Genomic DNA, 8,851 nt, shown 5'->3' with positions numbered 1-8,851 from the left:
TGAGATGACTTACCAGTTAAGAGCACTGGCTACTCTTTCAGAATACCTCCACTTGATTCCAGTCATTCACATGGTAGCTCATATCCATTTGTAACTCCAGTTTTAGGGGGCTTGAGTAAAATGTATTCTTGGGTGTTTGGGTAGAATATTCTATAGATAAGTACTAAACCCATTTGATATGTAATGTCACCCAATTCTGATGTTGCTCTGCCTATTTTTTATACAGATGACATATCTGTTGGAAGAAGTGGAGTATTGAAATCACCTAGTATTATAGGATCTTAAAGTGAGGTAGCAAAACCTACATGCTACATCACTGTGCTCCAGGTTCCCAGCTTTTTGAAGGTGGGATTTGGTAATTGCAGCAGCTGTCTTTGAGTTTCTGCTCCTGTAAGTAACCTCTCACTCATATTACTATAAGTAGCCACAATTAAACTCACTGATTCACCAAGTTGCACTTTGGTGGAATGTATTCTTTGGTCTTTCTTGGGCTTCTTATCTGGGGTGAATAGATTATTTGTGTGTGATGCCTGAAGGGTTCTAGTAGGCCTGAACATGGCAAACACAGGCCTAAGGATGGCAAACATGGCACTAGAAGGCCTTGCCCTTTCCCCATTCCTCTCCCTTGCTAAACCATTAGATTACGTGTCTACAGCTAACCATCAAAGTCTGTTCCCATATTTGGTCACTTTATTACGCCTGACTCATTCAAAGTCTGATCACCAAGGTCCAGCTATCAACACATTATGGTTTAGCAATCAAAATTCATTTTTTTGACTAACCTAATTAAAATATCCAGCCAGAACTTAACATTTCATCCTAGGTCATTCTAACACAGACCCCTGCCTTTTCCCTCTTTAAAAATTAACATGTACAAAGCTGGTTCAGGTTCAGCCACCTTGTCTCCTTCTCTTGTTTAATAAAGGGTCTTTTTGTGCTTGAAAGTTGGGGTTTGGGTATGATTGTTGCCTAGTCCAGGGTCCAGAGGGGAATACCCATAGTATGTTCTGTTCCTTCAGTGTCTGCCCAGGAAAAGCCTTGTCAAACAGCACCTGAGTTTTGGTAGTACTTTGTATTTTAACAGTTGTAGTTTTGTGTTTCCTTCCATGGTATCTCTGCTCTGTTCACTCCTCTGAATTGTTTAAGAGTGGCAAAAGTAAGCTGAGTAGTTAGGAAGAATACATTCATTTTCTCTCTGGTCTTGTATGTGGTTATGACTAGTTGCTTCTATTGCCTTGATTTTCCTACAGTGATGGATTGTAACCTGGAATGGTGAGAAAAACAAACAACCCATCCATCCTTTCCTTCCACAAGTTTCTTGCAGTCAAGGTAGGCAGAGGATTTTGTCACAGCAACAAAAAAAATGAAACAAGGACAGAAATTTGTACCAAGAGAGTGGAGTAGTATGGAAGAGTTTGGAATTTTGGCCTACAGAAAGCTATTGAATGTGGCAGGCAGAAGGTAACAGGCCATTCTTGTGGAAGCTTAAAAGATAAAAGTGGTGACATAAATGAACACAGTGGAGGCTTGGATCATGAGGTTTTAGAAGAGAACAGTGGAGAACGCCTATGGGCTATCCAAGCGATACTTTGGCCAACAATATGTCTTCCGCCTATGCCCTGACAGCTGGAGTAAAGCTGAAATGACAGATGATTAACTGGCTTGAGAGGAAATTGAAAGGCAGAATAGTATTCAGGCTGCTTTGATGAAAGTAGTAACAATTGATAAAGAGATCAGTACCATTGTAGAAGAGCCCTCCTGCACTGCATTGGGGTGATAGAAAAGTGTTTCTTTGGAATTAGTACACAGAAGCCGATGGGATTGTGGTCCAAGGAGATCAAGCTACATTTTGAGCTGCCAAAAGTATTTGACAATATTGTATGCATCATCTACATGGTACTGGCGTTGAATGCATGAATGATACAAGAAGAAGAGAGTCGTGAAGAGCAACTGAGTCTCGGGACTGAGTGGTGACACTCAGAGTCTTTGAGGAGAGACCACTGAGTTACAAGTGAAGGTGGAGCCTCAGCTGCAATGGAGATTCCAGGTCGTTGGATATTCCATCTGCCAAGGAGAGCTGACAGCACAGACTAGAGCCATTCTAAGCCCAATAGAGAAGCTGTGTGTTTTGCAGGTAGGTGTTGGAGCTGGAGGTTTGGGGCTATCCAAGTCCTCTAGAGGCCATAGAATTATTTTATAAGACTGGGCATGAAGCTGCAGGATATAGTGGCTCCCTGGTAGCCATGGTTGTTAATCGTGGTGTTCTGGATTTTTCCTTTTGGAATGAGAATATTTTTTCTGTGCCATTATGCTGTAATATGTAATGCATTTTGATTCTGTAAGAGCACACAGACTTTAAGGCTTTAGAATTTTAGGTTTTAAAGATTTTTAGGGTCTTCTGAAGTTGGATTGCATTTTACAATATGAAACAAAACCACAAGGCTTGGGCACAAGGACTGGAAAATTATGGTTTACAATGATGTGTTTTTGTCTCAAATTGACAAGGGGGTAGATTTGCCAAGATGAGCTTTGTTAACTGGACACAAAATAGTCACCTGGGAGGAGGTCTCAGTGAGGGGTTGTCTGAGTCATGTTAGCTTGTAGAGGTGTCTGGGGAACCGATTGTCTTGCTTAATTGATGTGGAAAGACCCAGCTTGGAAATGGGCAGCACTATTGCTGGGCTTGAATTCTTCAAGCTCCCACTGCCTTGATTTTCTCATAATGATGGGCTGTAACCTGAAATCATGAGCTAATATAAACCCTTTGTCTCCTAGAAAAGAAATGTTCACTAAGGTAAAAGTCAATTTTACAGCTGAACTACTTTATATATCTTTGGTACCCTTCACATGTTAAAGTGCCACCCATTGTTTAAAGATACCTAAATTTATGGCTTATTTTAAGAAATTACCCTTTCCTTTGAAGACACTGTGGGAAATGACAGTGTTACTGGTGACGTTTTATTATGCTATGCTCATGTGTGTGGGGGGGTCAGTTTAAGAATCTGAGAAACTTTTAAGTGACAATTCTTTTCTCTCCCTCAGAATAAATGGTTGTGAAGAGGTTTTTGTGCTAACATTAAGTATTCTACAAAATACTTATGGATTATGATAATTTATTGGGCACTGGTGTTAAAAAGGCCTGTGAGTAGAAGTACTGCCAGTCAAATATCAAACAGGGTTGTTGTGAATCCTTCTAGCTTGCTCTTCTTTGAAGTGGGTGCTAACGGATCCTAGCTCACCTGAAACCAAGAAACTGGAGTGGACTCAGATAATGTTTTCCCTACTAGCTTCCACTGTGTGGAATTTGGAATGGGATATTCAGATCACAAGAGACAATCAACTTTCAGAAAGGAAAACATTTGTCTAACAACAAGGTTCTATTATATTTGCTTAAATCCAGTCTCCTGTGCTCTCCAGCTACACTTATCACTAGAGTCTTGGTATTTGCCCAAATCTCATCTCACAGTGATGGAAACAGTAGCTAAATAAACCTGGTTCCCTCATCTTCATATCAGAGAGTGAGTCTAATTCAGAGGGACCCAGTCTGAGCAGGGGCCATTACCTGGGAAAGAGGAGTACAGCTGCCAGGTCTGAGCCCAGAACAAAATGCCAGAGCTTCTGAGCTGAAAGGGTTGCCCATTATTTCCCCATGGCAAGCTGGAGCCCTGACACTGAAGAAATGTTCTTTCTTCTACATAGAGACTTATTTGTCTCCAAGGAAAGTTAATGTTTGACACCGAGAAAAGTGCTTATTTAATTGGTCCCCTAGTAAGAGAAACAGCAGGCTTGTCACTATCACAGGAGGGAAGCTGGAATTAGAATTGGGGGACACATGCTCTCTCTAGTTAATGAACTGCAATAGGATGGGGGTAGTGTTAGTGTCTATTGCCTGATCTGAAGGAGAAACTGAGAATAGTTTTTTTTTGTTTTGTTTTGTTTTGTTTTGTTTTTTTAATGTGTGAATGGAGTATGGTAAAATGGGGCAGGTTAGTAGGTGTGTTAGTCAGGGAGGCAGAGCCAGCACAAGTACCACAAGATAAATATTGTTTATAGGGATTAGACCTTCCATAATTTAGGTGCTGGTGAGGATCTGGAAGGGGAGTTTTAGGATCATAAAAGAAATAGCTCTTTGGAAAACTTCCGCACTCTCTTAGTGGTTGTACTAATGGCCTGTTTGCCAGGCCAAGTGGATCCACTTACCAAAGTGGGCTACAGAGAGCAAGGTCCTCAGAAAGTCTGGCAGGCTCTAGAGTCTATGTGGTTTCTGCCTCCGTTGGGTCTGCTGCCATGAATCTCGTCAGTAAGGCTGTCACTTGGGAAGAGGAGTTAGACAAAGAACAGAGGGCGGTAACGAAAAGGAGCTTGATGGTGCAGAAGTATCTGCCTGTCTCTTGTCCATTGGCGTGATAGAGTCCAGTTGTAATGGCTTTACTTCCTTTTTCTTTTCTCTTCCTTTCCTTTCCTTTTCTTTATTTTTTATGGGTTATTTTATTTATTTACATTTCAAATGTTATCCTCCTTCCCAGGTTTTCCCCCCACAACTTCCCTATCGCTTTCCTCCTCCCCCCTGCTTCTATGATGGTGCTCTCCCACCCACCCACCTACTCCTGCCTCAATGCCCTAGCATTCCCCTGTGCTAGGCATTGAACCTCCACAGGACCAAGGACCTCCTCTCCCATTGATGCCATGTAAGGCCATCCTCTGCTACATATGCAGCTGGAGCCATGTGTACTCTTTGGTTGGTGGTTTAGTCTCTGGGAGCTCTGGGGAGTCTGGTTGGTTGATATTGTTGTTGTTCTTATGGTGTTGCAAACCCCTTCAGCTCCTTCAGTCCTTCTCCTAATCCCTCCATTGGGGTCCCCATGCTCAGTCCGATGGTTGGCTGCAAGCATCCGCATCTGTGTTGGTCAGGCTCTGGCAGTCTCTCAGGAGACAGCTGTATTAGGCTTCTATTGGCAAGCACTTCTTGGCAGCAGCAAGTGTCTGGGTTTGGTGTCTGTAAACGGGGTGAATCCCCAGGTGGGGATGGCTTTACCTCTTTACTTCAAATTGCACACACATCTTTCATTTGACTTATGTACCTGATTTATGTAGGTAAGGGGATCCTGTGAGCTGTGAAAACCTCGATGTTAGGACTGTGAATTTCAGGGCAGTGGGTCCACACAGAAGCAGAGGGAGCTATATAGGTGATATAGATGGGATAGCTGTAGAAGCAAAAGGAGTGTCCTCATCATAAGGGATAAGGGCTAAGTTTTGAGTTTTTTTTTTTTTTTTTTTTTTTTTTTTTTTTTTTTTTTTTTTTTTTTTTTTTTTTTTTTTTTTTTTTTTGTTGTTGTTGTTGAAAATGGTATTCAGGAAAGGACAGGTTATTTAGAATACTAACTTTGTCTATCTCATGCTGCATTTCTCTTCTGGATGTTTCTTTAGTAAATAACTTCATAATCTTATTACAGAATGGTGACTTAGTTTTCTGGGGACCACAGGTAATGTGGCTGCAGTTTTAGATATGAATTAGTTAGTTGTACAGAGCCCACGTTGAACAAAACTTATAAAGAAGGACTTATTTTTTTTTCATAATGTGAAAAGTCTGAATGATTTTTTTTTCTAGGCTAGAACGGGGGCTTAGAAAGATCTTGTAGGACTTTAGTTTTCTTTTTCCTTCTGTCTACTGGTTCCCACATGTTGGACTTTTATGCTTGTGCTTATTGTCATACTGTCCCCAGATGTCTGTCTCTACTTCAGGCATTGCATCTGTTTTAAGATAGAAAAAAGAACAAGGGGCCAATTTTTTTCCTTCCTTGAAAAGCAAGCAAAACAACAACAACAACAGCAGCAACTACATCATTGTCACTAAAGCCTACTTACTCTCAGACCTCCATTTCTCTCCTATTGACCAAAATTGTGTCTTATGGCACATTATTTTCAAACACTATTGAGATTATCTGGTGGAGTAAAAAGATATTAACTATACACTTTCAAATCGATCAAGATCAATTTCTGGGGCCATAGAGGGAGCCCAGCTTCACTACCTACCAGAACAAAGATGGATGTTCTAGTTACATGGAAGAAAGATGTGGGGGCTTGGTGGGAGGATGCTTGTGGTCACCAAAGACCATAGGGTAGACTTCACTGTTTCTTGTTTTCTCCTTTGTCCTGGGAGAAAAGGGAACATTCACCTTCAGAGTGAATTGTGATAGAGAGACCCTGTTAATTTTCAGTGGCAGTACAACCGAGAGGTCATAACACCAGAGATCCTAGTTAAAAAGTGATTTGCTCTGGAGAAAACAGAACCAAAATTTATGAGTGTTCCTACAAACAACCAATGGCATCCTCCCATGTGGAAGAAGGTGGTGGTGAAGTTGTCTTCTGTGTTCGATCTCTACTACAGGACTTCCTGAGATACTCCAATCACTGGTGCTACCTCTGACTACTTTTTGAGGCAGCATGCTCCTTTAGGATAAAGAATCTGGTCAATAACTGTGTTCTAGTGTCCAGCGTGGTATCTTATCTAGCATAAATGTTGGCTATTGCAAGTCAGATGTTTATTGGGGGGTCTTCAATGGCTGACAAAGCTCAGACAACTGAGCTACTTTAGGGACTATATAAGCCATACCTGAGATGGTGAGATCTGTTAGTTAAGAAGTATAGAGGTTGAAATCCAGTGTCAGTGCTTTCAAATTCTTTTCCTGTGTTTTCACTGTGCACCTCATCACTACAGTAGTCCTTTCAGTTTTGTTTCCTTGTAAAATAAAACTCAATGGAAAAGAGAAAAGCCAAACATGCAAATATCCAGTCTTAAGGATATTGAGTCATGAGCTTTCAGAAGGTGTTTCTTGAATTTTAGCATCACCTAGGACTCACCACCTCAACGAAGACAGTTGAGTCCTTTAAATGAACTTGGTTTTGAATCTATTCTTGTGTTAACATATAAAAATATCCACAATAGCAAGACAAATTGGTTAAAAATAAGAAAATTCCATCTGAACCCGAGCATGATCAATGATAATTGATAAATTAGTGACCTTTTTAGTTTTCCTTTCTCCATATATCTCTAAGAACTGCTTGCTCTTTGCATGTTGACTAGTCATGGGCTTCTTTCTTACTTGCTATCTATTAGTAACTTTTTCTGATGAGAGTTGAGAGATGCACTAATCAATGGGTATAAGTTACCAGGAATCATTTTAATATTAGGTCCATTTAGCAGGATAATATTTAGTGGCTTGTCTCCTAGAGCCTATCCAGATGTAGGCTCTTAGCCCTACCTATGCCCAAGAGTATTTTGAGCAACACAAACTGAACTCCATGGGTTTATGTGAAAGAGAGAGAGAGAGAGAGAGAGAGAGAGAGAGAGAGAGAGAGAGAGAGAGAGAGAGAGGTTGGCAGAGCAGGGAAGATGTGTATGGATTTGAGAGGAATTGAGGGAGAGGGGTAAATATGATTAAAATACATTGCATTAAATTCTCAAAGAAAATAAAAATATTGTTTAAAAATATTTATTTTGGCTTATGGTTTTAATGGTTTTGTTCATGCTTGACTTTTCCACTTTGAGGGGTGGGGTGGGTGAAATTAAAATTAATCAGGATTCTCTGATTAAAACATAAAAAAACTTTAAGGTTTTTTTTCTTGATGAAATTCTTTATTTTTATAATTTAAAAAATTTGGTGAAAAGGAACTGTTCACTTTGTGTGGGCAAGAAGAGAGAATAAGTGCCACAACACAGTAAGTCATTTATGGCAACATCCCCATAACCTTTATCCAGCCCATATACTAACAATGTCATTGTGTTGAGAATCCATCAAGGCATTAGCCCACTCTCTAGATCAAGCTCTTTAGGATTCATATACCTTCCCCAAACCTATTAGCTGGTAACTAAGCCCCTAGCACGCGCATCTCTTGGAGGACGTTTTGTATCTAAATCATAACACTAACTTCTTGACATTTTTATTTGGATGTTTAAAAGACCATTCAATTACAAATAGGACTAAGATTTTATTTCCTAAATTGTGTTCTTACCTATGTCTTTCCTTTAGAGTTTAGTGCCATTTTAAACCTAAATGTTTTATAACCCAGCAACAACCACAAAAATAACCCTGTCTTTCCTTAAATCTGAATTGTGCCCTGGAGTGTTAAATAGCTTTACTGAAGTAAAACACTAAGCGAAGAACTCTATTGTATACAACTGATGATCTTGAATATTCAGGATACTATCAGTGCAATCAATGGAAAGACGTATCTAACACCTCCCACAGTTTCCTCACATCCTTCTTTGCAGAGAAATGATGAGGGCATTTAACATGAGTTCAACACTCCGTGTTCATTGCAATGTTTCTACAGTAGCAGAGATGGAAACAGCGACATAGATGAGTTAAGTTTTCAAATAATTAATTAATTAATTAATGCTGTATACACACAATGGATTATTAATCTGTCTTGAAAAAAAGGAAACACGTCAACTTCTGACAACACAGAGAATCCTTGAGGACATTGTGCTAAGAGACAAGCCAATTTCAGAAGGATAAATGCTGATTCCATTTAAGTAAGCCATCCACAATAGTGAAACTTAAATATTACAACTTAACTCATTGCTCTTCTCAATATGTCACTTTGTAAAAGTATTTTTTATTTGCCTGAACAATTGTCATCTCCGAGGCTTGCTGCTTTAGTCTGTTAACCTAAGCCTAGTTCTGGAAGCTTCTAGCCTCCACCCAATTATCTAGGCCTAGAATGTTTTCAGCCTTTGAGACTTATTGCTGTAAAAGCTTATCTTTTCTAGTTCTTTCTGAACTCTAGGTGGCTTGTTCAACTCAGCTGTTCTGGCAACACCTCTCCCAGCTGACTTACTCAATCTGGC

The 8,851-nt window shown here is 40.0% G+C and overlaps 1 long non-coding RNA gene across 1 annotated transcript; it reads left to right on the top strand.

Moving 5' to 3' along the window:
• Window positions 1-255: 255 nt before the first annotated feature.
• LOC116080572 lies at window positions 256-1,346 on the top strand. The gene is made up of 2 exons (XR_004114482.1): window positions 256-390; window positions 1,251-1,346. It is a non-coding gene; the product is annotated as an uncharacterized LOC116080572 (long non-coding RNA).
• The last annotated feature ends 7,505 nt before the right edge of the window (window positions 1,347-8,851 follow it).

This window comes from Mastomys coucha, unplaced genomic scaffold (assembly GCF_008632895.1).
Source record: "Mastomys coucha isolate ucsf_1 unplaced genomic scaffold, UCSF_Mcou_1 pScaffold6, whole genome shotgun sequence".
Taxonomy (NCBI): domain Eukaryota; kingdom Metazoa; phylum Chordata; class Mammalia; order Rodentia; family Muridae; genus Mastomys; species Mastomys coucha.
Note: the sequence above shows the minus strand (reverse complement) of the source record. Positions and strands in the feature narration are given on the sequence as shown.